Below are 18,149 nucleotides of genomic sequence, written 5' to 3' on the forward strand. Positions count from 1 at the left end.
CGTATAGGCACTCTGGAAAACTGTGTGGAGGTCCTTTAAAAAGTTAAAAATTGAGCTACCCCATGACCCAGCCATTGCACTACTGGGTGTTTACCCCAAAGATACAGACATAGTGAAGAGAAGGGCCATATGCACCCCAGTGTTCATGGCAGCATTGTGCACAATAGCTAAATCATGGAAGGAACTGAGATGCCCTTCAACAGATGACTGGATTAAGAAGCTGTGGTCCATATATACAATGGAATATTACTCAGCTATCAGAAAGAACGAGTTCTCAACATTTGCTACAACATGGACGGCACTGGAGGAGATAATGCTAAGTGAAATAAGTCAAGCAGAGAAAGACAATTATCATATGATTTCTCTCACCTATGGAACATAAAAACTAGGAAGATAGGTAGGGGAAGAAAGGGATAAAGAAAGGGTGGTAATCAGAAGGGGGAATGAAGCATGAGAGACTATGGACTCTGAGAAACAAACTGAGGGCTTCAGAGGGGAGGGGGTGGGGGAATGGGATAGACTGATGATGGGTAGTAAGGAGGGCACGTATTGCATGGTGCACTGGGTGTTATACGCAACTAATGAATCATCGAACTTTACATCAGAAACCAGGGATGTACTGTATGGTGACTAACATAATATAATAAAAAAACATTAAAATAGAAAAAAAAAAGAAAATAGATTGGAAAAAAATAATAGACTCTCAGGAACCTGTGGAACAACAAGGAAACATACATAGCATTGGAGTCCCAGGAGAAGAGGAGAAAGAGAGAGGGGACTGAAAGAGTATTAGAAAAAATAATGACTGGGACGCCTGGGTGGCTCAGTCGGTTAAACATCTCCTTCAGCTCGGTCCTGGGATCAAGCCCCATGTTGGGCTCCCTGCTTGGCGAAGAGCCTGCTTCTCCCTCTCCCTTGCTTGTGCGTGCTCTCTCTCTCTCTCTCTCAAATAAATATCTTTTAAAAAAGAAAAAAAATAAGGACTTTAAACGCTCCAAATTTAACAATAGAAAACACACAGATACAAGAATCTGAGCAAGCCCCAACAGGCTGAATTTTTTTTAATCATGTAAAAACATCATAGGTATATCCTCTGAAAACTAAAGGCAAAGATAAAACCTTGAAAGCAGCAGAAATGATACATTACCTATGAGGGAACACCAATTTGAATAGCAGGGGGTTTCTCATCTGAACCCATGGAAAGCAGAAGGAAGTGGTATAGAATTTTTCAAGTTCTTAAAGGAAAGAATATCCTTTAGGTGTGAAGGGGAATCAAGACATTTGCAGATAAAGAAAAATTAAAAGAATTTGTTGCTACCAGAACTACTCTTAAATAATGGCTACAGGAAGTTCTTCAGGCAGAAAGGAAGTTATAAAATAAGGAATCTTGAAGCATGAAGAAGGAAGAAAGTTAATTTTGTATCCTGCAACTTAGCTGAATTTGTTTATTAGTTCTAGAGGTTTTTTTTTTGGTGGAGTCTTTAGGATTTTCTATGTATAAGATCATGTCATCTACAGAGACAGTTATATTTCTTCTTTCCCAATTTAGGTGCCTTTTATTTTTTCTTCTTGCCTAATTGCTCTTGCTAGAACTTCCAGTATTATGGTGGCTAGAAGTGGTGAAGGTGAGCATCCTTGTCTTGTTCCCAATATTACAGGAAAAGCTTTGAACTTCTCACCCTTGAGTATGATGTTAACTATGAGTTTGTCATTTATGGCCTTTGTCATGTTGAGATACATTCTTTCTATACCTAATTTGTTAAGAGTTTTTATCATGAAAGGATGTTGAATTGTTCTACATTTATTGAGATGACATGGCTTTTATCCTTCATTCTGTTAATGTGATGTACCATGCTTATCGATTTGTGTATGTTCAACCACCTTGCATCCCAGTGTTAAATTCCACTTGATCATGGTGTATGATGCTTTTAATGTGCTGTTGAGTTCAGCTGCTAATTTTTTGTTGAGGATTCTTGCATCTTGTTCATCAAAGATATAGGCCTGTTATTTTCTTGTAGTGTAGCTTGTCTGGCTTTGGTGTCAGGGTAATGCTGGCATAATGAGTTTGGAAATGTTCCCTCCTCTTCGATTTTTTGGAAGAGTTTGAGAAGGATTGGCATTAGTTCTTCTTTAAGTGTTTGGTAGAATTCACCAGTGAAGCCATCTGGTCCTAGGCTTTTCTTTGTTGGGAGGTTTCTTATTACTGATTCTATCTCCTTACTCATTATTAGTCTGTTCAGATTTTCTGTTTCTTCATGATTCAGTCTTGGTAGGTTGTACCTTTCTAAAAATATATCTGTTTCTTCTAGGATATCCAATTTGTTGGTGCATAATTTTTCATTGTAGTCTCTTGTGATTCTTTTTATTTTTGTGGTATCAGTTGTGATGTCTCCTCCTTCATTTATAATTTATTTATTTGAATCTTTTCTTAGTCTTGCTAAAGTTTTATCAATTTTACCTTTTAAAAAAAACCCTCAATTTCATTGATCTTTTTTATTGTTTATCTAGTCTTTTTTGTTTATTCGTTTATTTTTGTCCTGATCTTTATTATTTACTTCCTTGAACAGTAGGAAGGGCGGTCATGTGGGTGAATACAGTAGACTATCCTTCTTCTCCCAAATTTTACAAATTGTGTTTTATGATTGAAATGAAAGTTATGACACCATCTGATACTCAAGACAATAATGGCTGAAAGCAATGAGAGTGAAGGGACCTAAGTGGAAGTAAGATTTCCACACTTCACCTGAAGTGGCAAAGTGTTGATATGGTACACTGTGCTACATCACATAGTTATGTTGTAATATCCAGAGCAACCACTAAGAAAGCTATACAAAGAGACATTCAAAAACACTGTGAATAATGCGAGATGGATTCCTAAAAAAGTTCATGTCAGGAACACAAAAAGTGAAAGAAGAAACAAATTAAAAAAATAATAAAATGGCAGACTTAAGCTCTAACATATCAGTAATTATCTTAAATGTAAATGGTCTGAATACACCAATAAAAAGGCAGACTCATTGAATGAATTAAAAAGTAGGGCCAAATATATGCAGTTTATCAAAAAATTCACTTCAAATTTTGTTATAGGTAGGTTGAAAGTAAAAGAATGGAAACAGTTCTACTATACAAGCATTAATAAGAGAGGCTATATTAATATCAGATAAAATAGACTACAGATGAAAGAAAATTAGCAGGGACAGAGAGGAACATTACATAATAAGGAAAGGGTCAAAGCATTTATTAGCTCTAATGATTCGAACTGTGTATGCACCAAACAGCAGAGTCTTAAAATGAATGGAGCAAAAACTAATAGAGCTGAAAGTTGAAATAGACCAGTTCACAATTATAGTTAGGGACTTCAACATTTGCCTCTCAGCAATTGGAGAATTAATTATTAGGCAAAACATTAAAGAAGATATAGAAAATCTGAACAACATAATCAACCAACAGTATCTAATTGGCATATAAAAAACACTCTACCCAACAATAGCATCCATGTAACAGTTACCAAAATAGACAATATTTAGAGATATAAAACAAAAATACAACAAATTTGAAAGGATTGTGATCATTCTTAGCATGTTTTGATCATATAGAATCAAACTAGTAATCAATAACAGAAAAAAAAGAACAAGAAAATCTCTAAACACCTGAAAATTAGGCACTCCTAAATAATTCAAGTGTTGAAGAGGATGTCTCCAAGGAAATAAAAATTACACAAAAAAATGAAAATAAAAACACAAGAAGAAAATATATGGGATGCAACTAAAGCAGTGCTGAGAGGGAAATTTGTAGCTGAAAAAAGGTAAGATCAAAAATCAATAACCAAAGTTTCTATCTCAAGAAACTAGGAAAGGAAGAATAAATAAACCATAGCAAGAAAAAAAAGCAGAAATAAATGAAATTGAAAAATAGGAAAATAATAGTAAAAATGAAATAAAATTTTGGTTCATAAAAAATAAAATAATATTGATAAGGTTCTAAGACAGCTGATAAAAATGAAAATAGAAAAGAAATTAGTCACCAATATCAGTAATTAAACCAGGGATATCACTACAGATCTTATTAATCATTAAGAAGTTAATGAAGGACTACTACAAACAATTTACACCAATAAATTTAACGACTTAGAAGACATGGACCAATTCTTCTAAAACCACAAACTACCAAAACTCAACCAAAATGAAATAGATAATCTGAATAGTCCTATGACCACTAAAGAAACTGAAATTGTAATTTTAAAACTCCCCCAAATAGAATTCTTCAGGTCCAGTTTCATAAGAGAATTCTACCAAACATTTAAAGAAGAGTTAACACCAATTATACAAAATCTTTTCCAGACAATAGAAGAGGAGGGAAATTTTCCAATTTATGAGGCAAATGTTACCCTGACACCAAAACTAGAAGAACTGGTACCCCAAAAAACCCAAAAACAGATTTAAAAAAACCCCACAAACTACACACCAATATTGCTCATGAACTTAGACACAAAAGTCCTCAACAAAATATTAGTAGATCAAATTCAACAGTGTATAAAAAGAACACACCATGACCAAGTGGAATTTATCCCAGATATGCAAGTCTCGTTCAACATTCAAAAACATACTAATGCTGATCTTTGACAAAGGAGCAAAGGCAATACAACAGAGTAAAGATAGTCTCTTCAACACATGATGCTGGAACAACTGGACATTCACATACAAAAAAATAATGAACTTAGGCACAGACCTCATACCTTTCACAGAAATTAACTCAAAGTAGATCATAGACCTAAACGTAAAATGCAACTATAAAATGTCCAGAAGTAACATAGGAGAAAACCTAGATGGACTTGGTAATGGCAATGACCTTTTAGATCAACAGCAAAGGCACGATCAGTGAAAGAAATAGTTGGTAAGCTGGACTTCATTAGAATTAAAAAGATCTGCTCTGCAAAAGGCAATGTCAAGAGAATTAGAAGACAAGGCTCGGAGAAAAGGTTTTCAGAAGACACGTCTGATAAAGGACTGTTATCCAAAAATACAAACAAGTCTTAAAATTCAACCATAAAAAAACAACCCAATTAAAAAATGGCCAAAGACCTTAACAAACACCTCGCCAAAGTAGATGTACAGATGACAAATATATAAAATTTGTTTCATATTATAAGGGAAATAGAAGTTAAAACAACAGTGAGATACTACTCCACACATATTAGAATGCCAAAATCTGGAACACTGGTAACAACAAATGCTAGTGAGGATGTGGAGCAACAGGAACTCTCATACATTGCTGGTGGGAATTCAAAATGAATGTTACAGCTACTTTGGAAGACAGTTTGGTAGTTTCTTCTAAAACTGAAGTGCTCTTACCTTAGGACTCAGCAATCACGCTCCTTGGTATTTACCCAAAGGAGCTGAAAACTTATGTCCACACGAAACCCTGCACATGGAGTTATAGCAGCTTTATTCATAATTGCCAAAACTTCAAAGCAACCAAGATGCCCTTCAGTAGGCGAATGGATAAATAAACCATGGCATGTGTAGACAATGGAATATTAATCAGCACTAAAAAGAAGTGACCTATTGGGCCATGCAAAAACATGGAAGAACTTTAAATGCGTATTACTAAGTGAAAGAAGCCAATCTGAAAAATCTACATACTTATGATTCCAATATATGACATTCTGGGAAAAACAAAACTATGGAGACAGTAAAAAGATCAGTGGTTGCCAGGGGTTGGAGGAGAAAGGAGGAATGAATAGCTGAAGCACAGAGGATTTTTAGGGCACTGAGAGTACTCTGTATGATATTATAATAATGAAGAGATGATGTTACACATTTATCAAAATCTATAGAATGTACAACACTAAGAATGAAACCAAAGGCTTTGGGGGATTATGATGTATCAATGTAGGTTCTTCAATTGTAACAAATGTACTAGTCTTTTGAATGATACTGATAATGGGAGGGGGAGCTATGCATGTGGAGAGGTTGGGGCTATATGGGGAATCCATACCTTCCTCTCAGTTTTTCTGTGAACCTAAAACTGCTGTAAAAAAATAAAGTCTTTTAAAAAATAAATCAGTGTTATCATATCAATAAAGAAGAAAAATCAGTTAATCACTAGCAATTGATGCAGAAAACACATTTAACGAGATTCAACACTCATTCATGATCAAAAAAAAACTCTCAGCATTTTCTTCTTTCCCCAGATTGCTTTGGTTATTCAGGGTCTTCTGTGGTTGTATACAAATATGAGGATTGTTTCTTCTATTTCTATGAGAAATGCCATTGGAATTTTGATAGGGATTGCATTGAGTTTTTAGATTACTTTAGATAGTATGGACATTTTAATAATATTAACTCTTCCAATCCAACAACATAAGATATCTCCCCATTTATTTGTGTCTTCATTGATTTCTTTTCATCATTGTATTATAGTTTTCAATGTACAGAACTTTCACCTCATTGGTGGAATTTACTCCAAAGTATTTTATTCTTTTTGATGCTATTGGAACTGGGTTTTTTCCCCAAACTTCTTTTTCAGATGCTGTGTTTTTAGTGTACAGAAACACAGCTCATTTTTGTATATTGATTTTGTACCTTGCAACTTTACTGAATTTGTGTATTAGTTCTAACAATTTTTTGGTGGAGTCTTTAGAGTTTTTTCTTTTTTAAAGTATTTTTTAAAAAAGACTTATTTTAGAGAGAATGTGAGTGGGGGGAGTGGCAGAGAGGGAGTGAGAGAATCTAAATCAGACTCCATGCTGAGCTTGGGGCCTGACACGGGGCCCAACCCCATGACCCTGAGATCACGACCTGAGCTGAAATCGAGAGGTAGATGCGGATACTTAACCGACAGTGCCACCCAAGCACCCGGAGAGTTTTTTCTATATAAGATCTTGTAATCTGCAAAGAGACAATTTAATTTCTTCTTTTTGAGTTTGGATGCCTTTTATTTCTTTTTCTTGCCTAATTGCTCTAGTTAGGACTTCCAGTACTATGTTGATTAGAAGTGAAAAGAATGAGCACCCTTGTGTTATTTCTAATCTTAGAGGAAAAACTTTTAGCTTTTCACTGTTGTATTTGATATTAGCTGTGGAATTGTCATATATGGTCATTATTATGTCGAGGTATATTCTTTCTATACCTAATTTATTGAGAGATTTTATCATGAAAGGATGTTGAATTTTTTTCAAATGCTTTTTTCTATATCTACTGAGATGATCATATGGCTTTTATGCTCCATTCTGTTAAGGTGGTGCATCACGTTTATTGATTTGTGCGTGTTGAACCATCTTTGCATCCAAGGGATAAGTGAAACCACAAGAGAACCCAAATAGCCAAAACAATCCCGAGCAAGAAGAACAAAGCTGGAGGCATCACACTCCCTGGCTTCAAATTATATTTCAAAGCTATAGTAATCAAAACAATATGGTACTGGCATAAAAACAGACATATAGATCAGTGGAACATAATAGAGAACCCAGAAATAAACTCACACATATATGGTCAACTTATCTTTGAAAAGGGCTCTAAGAATACACAATGGGGAAAGAATAGTCTCTTCAATAAATGGTGTTGGGAAAACTGGATGTACACACATAAAAGAATGAAACTGGACCCTTATCTTATGCCATACACAAAAATTAACTCAAAATAGATTAAAGATTTACATGCAAAACTTGAAACTAAAACTCCTTAGAAGAAAACACAGAAAAAGCTCCTTGACATTGGTCTGGCCATGATTTTTTTAAATATAACATCAAAAGCACAAGCAACAAAGGCAAAAATAAACAAGTGGGACTTGGGATTACATCAAACTAAAAAGCGTTTAGGAAGCAAAGGAAACAATCAACAAAATGAAAAGGCAACATATGGAATGAGAGAAAATATTTGCAAACCATGTATCTGAGGTATAAAAAAGGTTAATATCCAAAATATATAAGGAACTCATACAACTCAATAGCAAAAACCAAAAATAATCCAATTCGGGTCCAATTTTTCCAAAGAAAACATGCAAGTAGTCAACAGATACATGAAAAAGTGGTCCATGTAACAAATCATCAGGGAAATGCAAATCAAAACCACAATGAGATATCATTTCACCTATTAAGACAGCTATTATGAAAAAGACAAGAGATAACAAATGTTGTCGAGACTGTGAAGAGAGACCCCTTGTGTACTGTTGATGGGAACGTAAATTGGTACAGCCCTCATGGAAAACAGTATGGAGGCTCCTCCAAACGAATAGAAGTAGAGGGACACCTGTGTGGCTCAGTCAGTTAAGCATGTGACTCTTGATCTTAGCTCAGATCTTGATCTCAGGGTCATGAGTTTAGGCCCCTCATTGGGATCCACTCTGGGTGTGGAGTCTACTTTAAAAAAAAATTAAAAATAGAACTCCCGTATGATCCAGCAATCTCACTTTGGGGATTTGTTTGTTGCTATTGTGACTTATATTTACATTGTATTAAATAAAGGACACATATACACAAATAAGATGCAAATACTATTATTTATTTAATAAGTGTGTGAAAGCAATAAACTGACAAGGTATACAAGTATACTTAAGGTATACAAGTATACTTTAGGTATACAAGTAGAAAGCACAAAAATGGCCCACCTCCCTAGTAATCAATGAAATATAGTTTAAAACAAAATAAGACAAATATTTTGGCCTAGGCTGATGAGTACACATAAGGCAAGTCCTCTCAGAGCTCATACTTGGAGTTAGTGGAATATCCTTTTTAAAATAAGTTTGGCAACATATAAATGTTTCTGTGTCTGCCCCAGAAATATTACAGCTGTGTATTTATTCTGAGAAATAATTATTAATGGGAACATTGATATACACAAAGAAACTAATTGTAGTGTTCGTTACAATAGCAGAATTTGGAAATAGCCTACACTTCCAACAGTAGGGGAAAAGCTAAGTATATGGTGTTGAATGCACTTGATAAAACTGTTCACTGAACCATCGAAAATGTCTATTTTGATTATGTAATATCAGAATGCTATGGGAAATGCTTATTAGTTGAAGTTATTAAGAGGCAAAAGCAAGAGTAAAATCACATGTAATATTATTTCAGGTGGGTAAATGCTATAGAAAGAAAAGAGAATATATAGATCATTGAGAGGGGTTATGATTCAATGTTTATACTGAAGATAGAATAGCCTGTTACACTTATATAATTTTTAATGAAACAATGAAAAATCATCTTAAAAGAATAAATTACATGTATTCTAAAGCATTTTTATATTAACTATGAATTTTTTTCTAAAGCAATAGTGTAGTTTTCAAAAGGTCACCTTATTTGTGAGTGAAATGTTTGTTCTTCAAAAAGACAAAAACAATCACTATAAATCTCTAATGAAGACCCATCTAATAGAAGGAGTGAAGGAGATAATCCAGGATGGTGGTAGTCTACAATTTATGCAAATACTCTTGTCAGGTTTGGGGGCATTCCCTGTAAGGCAGGGTGTCAGTGACTGAGAAACCAACTCTATCCCGTGCAGACAGCAATCTGGCCACCACAGATTGATGGGAGATACTTTAGTGAGTGGGATTAGGTGGTGGAGCTCTACGTTCAGTGGAAGGCATGAGAGCCATGCAGAGAAGCAGACCCAGAAGCCTAATCCGAGGTCTGAGGCCAGTGTGGCAGGGGGTCATGGAGAGGATGACTGGAGAATGCTGTGACTCGGAGGCTGGGCGATGCCTCAGGAACACAAGGGGCTCAGATGGGAGAAGCCAGCTTCGTGTCAGACCCAACACACTGCTGGTCTGGTTCAGAAATTGGGCAGGCATACTCGTAGGGATGAAGAGCATCAGAGAATTCACCTGCGAGGGGCTGAGGTAGGCAGGGGCTGATGTCGAGCAATCTCGTGAGAGCTCGCGTGTTGACCTGGCACAGAGAGGCCACAAAGGCAAAGGACAGCAATGAAAACTGCTAGCCATCCTAGCCAGAGAGACTTTACTCTTGTTCTCTTTTCCTCCTTCTATGGAATTGTTCATACAATTTAATAATATGAGAAATTCTCTCAGCTGAAGACAGACAGTGTGGTTAAAGTCCATTCTGTATTACACACTGATGCCCTGTTTCAAAATGAATGACCTTGTCGAGTCCTTTCACCTCTTGAACTTATTATAGCAACAGAAACCTTGTCAGTTATGTTGGAGAGACTTCCCATGAGTGAATCGGGACAAACGCGAGGGGCTGTCCCTGCAGGGAAGGTGGCAGGAGCATGCAATCATTTGGGGGCGTGGACCATTTGTGAAATTGACGGCCACATGCTCGTCTTTTTATAAATGGCGTGCTAGCTAGGCTGGATGGGTTTTATCTATGAGGGAGGTAATGACTCCCAACAGCCCATGGGTTTGCTGGGTGAGAAAGCCCCCATAGCTCTTCTTCCAAGAGACAATGGCAGAGAGAGCCCCTTGCTGTCATCACAGCGCCAGGTGCAGGGGACGGTGGTTTCCAGCCATCAGGGATATTTAGGAGCCACTGCTTTTGTCTCCTTTCACGTTAACACTCCTCCCGTGGAGTGTCTCAGCAGTTATTTGTCATGATTGCTTTGGATAATAGTCCAATTGTCAATGCTTATCGCCCCAGGGCAACTTTGATGGGTTTCTCTTTCTTACCGAGAGATCGGTCTGGTTCATTTGTGAATTAAGTTTTAAGAAAGCACAGGCGAGTCTGACACCTGGAAAGAGAAGAGGACTTGGCGTATGTAAAGGTGTGGGTGTGTTTCTCCACTGAACGTCATTTTCCATCAGAAGGCTAGGCTGTGTGGTGTCATCTCTGAGCCAGCCTGTTCTTGGTCCTTTATGTGCCAGTATTTCGAACACACTCGTGGTATAGTTGGCACTGTTTTCCCATCCAGCAAAATAATTTAGCTACACAAAACCAAATCAGAGGCTATTTTCCACTTAATCAAAATCCACTGCCTATTATTCACGCCCCGTGACTCTAAATCTCTCTCCTGGCTTTAATTTTTGTTTCTGGTCCCTTTTGTGCTGATAAACACGCACTCTGCTTTGTCTCATGCAACCTGGCTTCTCACTTAGCTTGTACAGGGCTCTCTCCTAATTTGGACAAATCCTGGTAGCCTCAGGTGACACATGGCTCCAAACCCAGTCTGTCCACCTGCTCCCTCCGCATGGAAAAGGAAGGTTGTAAGACTTGTACTAGGTAAGGGGTATTGAAGCTTCTTGGGAATAAGAGCCCAAAGCACAAACGTGAGGGGAGAGAATCATGACTAGCCATCACTTATTGAAGGCCTCCTACCTTCACCTTCCAAATCAACTTTCTGCTCTTGAATCCTTGTTTCGGGATCTGCTTCTGGGGGAACGTATAACATTCATCATCTCCAGTCCCAAATCTGCTTCTCTTCCTAGGATGTCTGTCTCACTGACTACACCCCTCAACCTACCCTGTCACCCAATTCAGAAAGCCAGGTACCAGTTACCCTTGCTCCTTCTGTTTCCTGCATCATTGAGTCCTGTCAATTCTGCATCTTGAGTAGAACTTGACTCAAAGTTCCTACTCTTCTTCTCTGCTGGTGCTACCTTGATTTAAACCGTGATCATTGCCACAGCCTCTCTCACCTGGTCTCTCTGCTGCCAACCTCACTCCCTCCAATTGGCCCTTTACACCCATGAATAGAGTGAGCATTCCTCAACCCAGATCTTTCTTGGTTACCTCCTTGCTTTAAGTCTTCATTGGCTCCCCATTGACTACAAGGAAAAGCTCCTTACACACAGACCAGGGACCTCAGCTGCTCCCTAGCCTCCTCCACCCCCACCCCTGCTATTCTTCACAGCCTCTACTCCGGTCTCACAGAATATTTGCAACCTCCAGAATGTGCTTTGCATCTGAGCTTCAGTGCCTGCTGTTCCTTTCATTTGTAATGTCTTTCCAGTACTTCGAAAAACTTCTACTTATTTCTCAATGCTCAGCTCTTGTCACCATCTCTGTGCAGACTTTTCTCACTGCTCTGCCCCATGCCATTCTCTACCCTCTCCCAGCACAGGGCTAGCCCCACTCCTTTGGAGTTCACCTAGTCCATGTGGTAACACCTCATGCACTATATAGTGTCACATCCTATCACTGGCCTCTGAGCTCTTTGGGGTCAGCAACCACATGTTAACCGTCTCTCTAACTATAGTCCTTAGCTCAGTGACTGGCATACAGCAGGTGCTTAATGGATGTCTATTTGGATAAATAAATGAATCATCCATCTGGCAAGTATGTGAAAACTAGATTATGAGGAGATGCTATATTGGAAAAGCAAGGTATAGATCAAAGAATCAGATGGGAGATGGGAAATTTCTTGAGTCCTTACTTAAAATCACCAAATATTAAAATCAGAGATCTCGAAAATCACCCTGAGCCGCCCTGGAAGATTCTTTGGGTTCTTTCCTGCTATTTGGGCATATCCTTTCTTCCCTCCATTTTCTTGGGCATCCCTTTAACTGTATGAATACAATTCTTCCATATTAATGTCTTATTTCTGTCCCCAGACATCTCCTCCCCTATCCAGACCAGCTCTATAATTATGGACTTCTCTTTTTTCCTTCTCTCTGCAAGGGCAGTCACGATGAAAATTCAGAAGGGTGCCACTGTACACTTCTGTGGGACCATAATGCCTGTTTATTATGCATGAATCTGAATCAATATAGTCTTTCCTGAAAACATAAGCACCTCAAAGGGCAGCAAATATGAATCACAACTGCCAGCGAGGATCAAACATTAACCCAGGGTTGTGATGAGGCCAACAAAAGAAATAGGCTAGTAATTGCCTTCCAGGATATCAATCCCTACCTTATACACACATACCCCCTCAGCACACACAAAACCTTTATGGATCTTTCATCCATGAACTTGCCCAATTATAATTGCCCAGCTGTGTCTTTAGTTGCATTCAGGCTAGGTCCTGGCAACAGAGACCTCACATACCTGATTCAAGGATTCAGAACATTTATGAGATCTCTAGAGGAAATGGTTGGCTACTGAAATGGTTGAAGACACATTCACAGGCAAATATTTCCACAGGTATCATTAATGACTCGAAGCTCATTTGAGACCCCGAGAGCCTGACCAAAACAAGTAGGAACTGGCATTTTCTGTTGATATTCATTATTATCAATTCTTAAACTTATATTGTGTGCCTTTCTGCCTCTATGTTGACTGAGTACTTCTTAATTTAACTTTTTTTTTCAAAAGAGGAGATTCAGTATCAAGGAATGGTACCACCAGGGCTTAACTTCTTTCTTAGGAGCAATAGGCACAGTGCCTGGAGCCTGCAATACTTTCAGGAGCCCACAGAAATATTTTCATTTCATTTAAAATCAAAAGAAAAATTGATTTTCTAGACTGAAGAAAATGTATTAACATATAATAATACATTTATCTTTACACCAATGCAATTATAAAATATCACTTTTAGGTATTTTGTTTAATGGAGGCGGAATTCACAAAGGCAAAAATATCCACAAAAGTCATCATGTGGCCCTGATTTCTACCACATTATGCTCGCAACACAACAAGGTTAGAATAGAACCTCTCAAACACGAGTTCAGGTTCCCATAAACTTGCCAGGCTGCTCTCTATGTCTTTCACACTCTGTGTGGCCACCCCAAATTCTACAAGAGGGAAGTCATGGTTCCTAATCCCCGTGTTGAGATGGAGGATTGAACATGCAAAGGACGGCTAGATTCAGACTGCTCTCTGCTCTGATTAAAGTAACCAGCTCTGCCATTCTCTCTCAAGTATCTTCATCCTGGTTTGATTTCCAGAAAAAAAATCTTTACATCTGTAGGGATTAATTAAACCAGTGCAGTTGCTTCCTTTGCTCTCTTAAAACATTTATAGGATTTACGTTTTTTATTTTATTTTTAAATGATCAGTAGTACTACTAATACCTATTACTTATTTACTCGTTAGCAACCATATATTCAATCACCTCTGTAACTCCAGGTCTTAGCCCCAGTGTCCAGTAAACACCAAGTGCTTAAGAAATGTTAGATTAATAAACAAATCACCTCTCATGCAAGTTTGTGGAAATTAGATTATGTCCGTGGGCTAATTTTGTCTTTAATAATCTCACACCTTATGAGAAGGATGTTATACCTGTATCACACTGGCATTTTAGGAGGTGATCGCTGGGCCCTTCCCACCTCTCCTGCCCCCATCAGCCAGCCACTTCCTCTCTCCTGAGCTCTGTTCTCGCTCTTCTTCATCCTGGGGTCTGGAATGGTCCCCAGCCCTCCACTTGGCAGCAAGATCCCCGCTCCGTCGGCCCTCCCCGATGTCCATCTCCTCCTCCCCTGGCCCGCGCCTTGGGCGCCCCTTCCTCCTGCCACCCTGCGCCGCCCACAGCCACGCCCTCCCCGTGGGCGAGATCACCTGTCCCTCCTCCGCCGCCGCCTCCTCGGGTACCCTCTCGCCCCCCTCCTGCTCCCCCTCCTCCGCCACCTCCCCCAAGCCCTCCCCTTCCCCGCCTCCTCCCACCCCTTGGTGTATATAGTAAAGGCCGGGCGCCGCACGCAGACACACACTCGTCCGGACACAGGCGCACACACACTCACGCACAACCGGCGGCGGCGGCGGCGACAGCGGCTCGGTGACAGCGGCGACGGCGGCTCCCACCGCTGCGCACCCCCTTCAGGCGGCGGGCGGCGAGGCGAGACCGGAGAGTTCCCGCACCCGCGATCACCCCGTGGCTTCCTGGAGGCGGCGGCCGCGATTGCGAGGTAGCCACCGCGGTGCCCCAGTGCGGGCCGGGGTCCCCCTCCCCCGCCCTCCCCGTGCGGACCTACCACCGGGACACAGGGGGCGCGCCGGGCTGGGCGCGCCTGGCGGGGCCCGGCGCCCGGGGAGGGGCCTGCTCCCGTGGGCAGGACGGCGCCCGGAGGAGGCCGGGGCCAGCTGGGAGGGCCGGGCGGGGGCGGGGACGCGGGCTGAGGCCGCCACCCGTGCGGCGTCCCCGGGCCCCGCTCCTGCTCCCGGCGCCGCGCACTGGCTGGCGGGGCCGGAGAGGCGGCGCCGGCCGGCGGGGCGGGGGCCCCGAAGTGGGTTTCGGGCCGCCACCAGCGCTGGCACCCGGCACAGAGGGCGGCGCGCGGCGGACTCCGTGCCCGGGCACCGCACCGGGCCGCCTCCGGCTTTGCCGCTCTGCCCCGGCCCGGAAAACCCGGCGCCTTCCAGGCCCTTCGAAAGATGGATTCTGTTGACGTATCTGGCGGCCCTGGCGAGCCGGGTGGAAAGTTGGGTTTTGCCAGATCGCGCTGGGCTTGTCTTTGTGACGCTCGGCCAGCCCCGCATCCCCCCGAAGCCGGGTGAGTGTGCGTCGGCGTCCCGGGAGCCTTCGTGCCCCCCAATGCCCAGACCCGGGGTGGCCGCACCAGCTCGGGCTTTCTGCCATGTTAGGCACCGAACAGCGTCCTCGCAGCATTTTTGCGTGCGTTTCAGCGGTGCCTTTTGCTACGGAGGGAGTTATCGCTTCTCCCCGCGTTGGCTTTTTCGGGGTTGGGGTTGTGCTCTATGTGTTTGCTTGTTTGCCGTTTAAAGCCCGACTATTGTTCAGGATAAGCTCCGCCTGGGTGGGGAAATGGCATCCCACCACAGTTGCCGGCGAGGGGTAGAAATGTTGCCAAACAGCTGCTGCTTTGTGTTTCCCTATCAGAAGTCCCTGGAGTAGGTTTGGGGCACGACGGATGGATGGAGAGAGGGATGGGGCACGCAAGAAGAAGGTGGCTTTGGAGGAGCGAATTGTCACCCACCCCATGGCATGCAGTCAGCCTCCCTTTCTGCCTGCCAAACTTTTATGAATATTCCTTTTGTGGCAGGGGAAAGCTTAATGAATTCAGCCTAGTTTTCCAGGGGAAAGCAACCCAGCTTTAACAATGGTTTGAGAACTTAATCAATGAGAAAGGCAGGGGGAGGAGGAGGAGGAGGAGGAGGAGGCACTGACACCATATGGGGGGGGGGGATGAGGCTGCTTCTTGCAGAGTCAGGTAGGGAAGAGGTGGGCAGGGCAGAGCGCAGCTCCTGGGTGGCCGAGTTCCCGAACCCTCGGTAGCTCTTACCTGTGCCTGCCGGAGCCACCCCCCCCCCCGTCGTGCCCCCATCTCACGGTCTGCCCAGAATTGGCGGTGGGGCTTGAGGGGCGCCTTGCGGCCAGCCCCCCTCATCTGGCATTTTTAAGGATGTGTAAATATTTTGCTGAGGATAAGTGACATCAACAGAATGATATTCCGCAGAGCCCGGGTGTGCAGCGATGATAAATAGATACGGCCAAACAAAGTTTTGATGACCGCGGATTCTCATGGCTCGCTCTGTTTCATTTGGGTCTTTGTTTTTGTTGGTTTAGCATTATCTCTCATCCTCTGGTGTGATCCCTTCATTTAGCTGATTTTGGAAGCTTCTCTTTAGAACAGAGAAAAGCAGCCAGCAGGGAGAAAACAATTCTTAGCCTTGCATGCATCAAGCAAGGTTTTCTGTGCTTTTCCGAGGGAATCGTTCCCAGCGTTGTCTAGATGACTCTCTTCCTCCTTTTGAGTCTTCAGAATCGTGTGTTGATTGACCAAGAGACTTAGGATTAAGTTTGCAAATGTGTTTTGATGTGCTTTTGTTACATTGCGGGGGTGGCAGTGTGGGAGGAGACTAGTGGGGAGGCCAGTGGGTGGGAGCCACTCACCAGGGCAGCATTATGCCCCCACCCACTGTTTTGTCACATCGTTTTCTTCTCAAAGAGGAACGTGGGGAGCTGTGCCACTTTCAGAAGTCGGGGGTGGGCTGGGAGGCACAGAATCAAAAACTGGGTGGCACCCCAATTTCTGTGCCCCTTAGAAGCTCTGAGAGGCCACCTACCCACTCCCGAATCCACACCCCCCAGTAAATATCCTACAAATGGTCACTTGTGTCTCATCCTGACTAATGCCCACTAGAAGCATTCCAAAGTGGCCCAGGCACAGTGAGCCAAATTAGACTGGAACTTGGGGTATTGGCCGCTTTGGCAAAGCCCATGGAACCAAGGAGGTAGTCCTTTATCATGCAGAGAAGCACCAGACTTCCAGCTGTTGAGGTTTGGCCCCGGAAAACCTGCCCATCTCAGGAAAAAAATGAGAAAACAGCTTTCCAGGTGATGCCAGTTGCCAGTGTAAGAACTTGGTCAGTGGGCAGTCGGGTAAGAACTGTAAAATAAATAAAGTCTTGTAGCCAAAAAACAGCCTCTGAGACAGGGCCTCTGGAAAGCAAGAAAGAAGAAGAAAATGCAAAAGCTAGATGGGACTGGCCTCCCCAACTCCATCCGATCCTGAATGGAGGTATTCTGTATGTGGCAATCTCCACACACAGTGTGCTCTGAATGTGCAATAAGAAAATAGCAAGTGTCTGTTCTCTGGTTCCTTCCCTAACCTTAGATCTGGGCGGGGGGAGGGTAGTGGAGGGAAATAAATTGGGAAAGGAATTAACATTTGTCATTGCCCTCCGTCTGCCAAGCACTTCACATGTGGGAAACCATGATGTGATGGAGGCATTATTTTACAGATAAAGAATCTGAGGCTCAGAGAAATTTCCAGTCGTGTGTCAGAGTCCAGACTTCGGTGTTTATGAATTAAAGAAGCAACATGTCTCTCTAACCCTCTTTCAAGTCTTATTTATTTCTCCCAACGGCTGGAGTCCTCAGCCCCTACTCATTCACAAACTGTGGTACCTAACTTGGGGGTGGGGAGCCTACCAGTGAGGCAGCCCAGTGAGGCAAGATACGTGCCTATGTATCAAGTAGATAGACCACAGATAGTCCCAGACTATTTCAGATGGAAAAACTATGCCTTGTCATCTTGGAATTTCCAGCGCCCAACTGTTGCTTAATAAATGAGTTGAGTGATTAAGTGATGGAGCTGATGGAGTGAATGGTGGTAGGGAGGCAGCTGTAAGTCATCGTCAAGGGAGACTCAGCAGGGAGAAAGCCAGAGATTTTTTTTTTTTAATCCAGAGATTTTTATGTTTGTTTGGGGATTTGGAGTTGTTGGTGTCACGCTCCATTTCTAGCCTGGGGTATGTCCAAGTCAACAAGTTTATGTGGTATGGACAAGAGCATTCCCGTTTTTATAGATGAGGAAACTAAGCTAAGGCAGGTTAAATAATTAGCCCAAAGTCCATG

At 42.0% G+C, this 18,149-nt stretch overlaps 1 protein-coding gene and 1 long non-coding RNA gene across 5 annotated transcripts in view; one reads left to right on the forward strand and one right to left on the reverse strand.

Moving 5' to 3' along the window:
* Positions 1-14,927, reverse strand: part of LOC123779661 (uncharacterized) — a 28,171-nt gene extending 13,244 nt beyond the window's left edge. The window contains exon 1 of the long non-coding RNA XR_006776257.2: positions 14,803-14,927. This is a non-coding gene — a long non-coding RNA (uncharacterized LOC123779661). The remainder of the gene's footprint in view (positions 1-14,802) is intronic.
* RAI2 (retinoic acid induced 2) overlaps positions 14,522-18,149 on the forward strand; it is a 60,999-nt gene continuing 57,371 nt past the window's right edge. For 2 of the 4 annotated variants that reach the window (XM_045778021.2, XM_045778023.2), the window contains exon 1: positions 14,961-15,321. The gene's annotated coding sequence lies outside the window, so the exon portion shown is untranslated. Of the gene's footprint in view, positions 14,737-14,959; positions 15,322-18,149 lie in introns of those variants that run through there. The other 2 variants (XM_045778020.2, XM_045778019.2) reach the window with 2 other exon arrangements.

The sequence above is a fragment of the Ursus americanus genome, chromosome X (genome assembly GCF_024610735.1).
Source record: "Ursus americanus isolate L20-20 chromosome X, mUrsAme1.1.p, whole genome shotgun sequence".
NCBI lineage: Eukaryota > Metazoa > Chordata > Mammalia > Carnivora > Ursidae > Ursus > Ursus americanus.